Source organism: Limulus polyphemus, unplaced genomic scaffold (genome assembly GCF_000517525.1).
Source record: "Limulus polyphemus unplaced genomic scaffold, Limulus_polyphemus-2.1.2 Scaffold3729, whole genome shotgun sequence".
In the NCBI taxonomy this organism is placed as follows: domain Eukaryota; kingdom Metazoa; phylum Arthropoda; class Merostomata; order Xiphosura; family Limulidae; genus Limulus; species Limulus polyphemus.
The window spans coordinates 76,785-79,510 of record NW_013669339.1 but is presented as its reverse complement, the minus strand read 5'-3'; the positions used below and the strand labels follow the sequence as shown (position 1 = coordinate 79,510).

Here is a 2,726-nt window from a genome sequence, read left to right as displayed (position 1 = left end):
TACTCTTTTACCAACGAATAGTGGGATTGACCGTCACATTATAACGCTCAGACATTGATATCTTACTGTATACATAGTGGAAGAAATACAAAGCGTTGATATGTATCGAAAGATAAACTTCGTTTTCTGTGTGGGACTTGTCATTGCTAATCCAAAAGATCTCAGAGTTGTTTGAGATTTCTATTTGCAGCTTCTACCTGACAACTTGTGGTTAAGCCGTTTCCTGGTTCTCGAGATATTTAAATTTCATTTTTTTGTTTTTGTTTTGTTTAGCACGATGAGCTTTCTTGTTTAGATGTTTGCTGTGAACCAAAATTTGGAAGAAGACACGTTCGACCTTTCAGTTTGATCTGAAGATGTAATGTGTGAATGGCTTTGTTTACAGTTTATGGTGCCAACTGATTTGTTTTGGGCTATAATTTGGAAGAAGACATGTTTGACCTTTCAGTTTGATCTGAAGATGTAAAGTGTAAGTAGCTTTGTTTACAGTTTATGATGTCAACTGGTTTGTTTTAGGCTAAAAGCTGGAAGAAGACATGTTTGACCTTTCAGTTTGATCTGAAGATGTAAAGTGTAAGTAGCTTTGTTTACAGTTTATGATGTCAACTGGTTTGTTTTGGGCTAAAAGCTGGAAGAAGACATGTTCGACCTTTCAGTTTGATCTGAAGATGTAAAGTGTAAGTAGCTTTGTTTACAGTTTATGGTGCCAACTGGTTTGTTTTGGGCTATAATTTGGAAGAAGACATGTTTGACCTTTCAGTCTTATCTGGAGATGTAAAGTGTGAATGGCTTTGTTTACAGTTTATGGTGCCAACTGGTTTGTTTTGGGCTATAATCTGGAAGAAGACATGTTTGACCTTTCAGTCTTATCTGGAGATGTAAAGTGTAAATAGCTTTGTTTACAGTTTATGATGTCAACTGGTTTGTTTTGGGGTATAATTTGGAAGAAGACATGTTTGACCTTTCAGTCTTATCTGGAGATGTAAAGTGTGAATGGCTTTGTTTACAGTTTATGGTGTCAACTGGTTTGTTTTAGGCTAAAATCTAGAAGAAGACATATTTGACCTTTCAGTCTTAGCCGAGGCTCTAAAGTGTTGATTGTTTTGTTTACAGTTTCTGATGTCAAATGGTTTTTTGGACCAAATCTTAGAAGAAGAAACCATAATTGACCTTTCAGTCTGATCTGGAGCAATAACTTTTGGATGGTTTTGTTTAGATTTCAGTGTGCTTATTTTACAATACTCCTGTGCTTTAAGCACCTACAAATGACCAAAAAGCTGTGTTTCTTGTTATGATTACTATCTTTTGGTTATAATTGGCAATTTAGGATTATGATCAGTTAGAAAATCAGTACTTACTTTTTGTGCCGGCGAAAGTGGGTTAATTGTCAGTGATGCCAATGTTATGATATGTACCTGATGATGACAAAACCTTGTCGAAACGTTGTACATTTGCTGTTATGTTAAATTTATATTAAAATTTTTCTTCATTACCCATTCAAACCGTCTCCAACCATTATTAGTCTCAAAGTGGGTTCCTTGTCATCGAATGTTATCATATGTAATCAACGTAAATGGATGACAGCCAAGATCTATAGAAAATCAAATTCAAACAACTTAAAACCACGTATCCTGATTCACTTCAGACAATACATATTTCTATGCACGTCACGTAAAGATTAAATATACTTTTTCTTGTTTTTTCGAACTTTGTCATATGTCGATTAAAACAATAACTAATTCTTAGTTTTATACTTACCATTTCTGTTTAAAACGTCCTTACTCATACATGCTGCGATACAAGATAAAATAAAATGTTCAATTTGAAAACAGATAAAACACTGAAGTTGAATAAACTACTTACTGAAATTAAACCCATCACACGTGCACACACACATATTTCTGTATGTTATTCTTACTTCGTAAATAATATTATGTTAATACAGTACTGGAACACAGCAGAAATTATGTTTTGCTTATGCGCCATCTATCGGCTTATAAAATATCATATTTTTGTGCCATTAAATTTTCAGAGGTCATTAAATTGTCAGTTAATACTTATTTTTATAGTTTGGAGTGCTAAAAGTATATAAATACATAGTATTTTTGGTAAAAATTTACCTGAAGAGATAAGTATTAATTTAGTTACAAAGGAAAATTAGTTGTATCAAAGTTAATTTTCTTAGTGAAATAATAATAGCTAAAATATAATATGAATTTAAGAAGGAAATATTTGGCCGCCCGGTGGCACAGCGGCATGTCTGCGGACTTACAACGCTAGAAACTGGGTTCGATATCCGTGGTGGGCAGAGTACAGACAACCCATTGTGTTGCTTTGTGCTCAACGTCAAACCATCAATTTGGAAGTATCTGCGTATTTTTGTTACAAAACCAAACAAAGTTTTTATCATAAGTAATATGTTCCAGAGTTCTTCATAAAATATGGTTATATTGACGTCACGGCTAGTTTGAATTAAACTGTATTTATTTTAGCAGTAATAATCTGTATTTATTTTAGCAGTAATAACCTGTATTTACTTTAGCAGTAATAACATGTATTTATTTTAGCAGTAATAAACTGTATTTATTTTAACAGTAAAAATTTGTATTTATTTTAGCAGTAATAACCTGTATTTGCTTTAGCAGTAATAAACTGTATTTATTTTAGCAGTAATAATTTGTATTTATTTTAGCAGAAATAACCTGTATTTACTTTAGCAGTAATAA

The 2,726-nt window shown here is 32.4% G+C and overlaps 1 protein-coding gene across 1 annotated transcript in view; it reads left to right on the top strand.

Annotated features, from left to right (window-relative positions):
• LOC106469929 (trafficking kinesin-binding protein 1-like) overlaps positions 1-2,726 on the top strand; it is a gene marked incomplete at its 5' end in the record, with an annotated part of 53,531 nt that overhangs the window by 1,382 nt on the left and 49,423 nt on the right. The gene's annotated exons all lie outside the window — the stretch shown is intronic.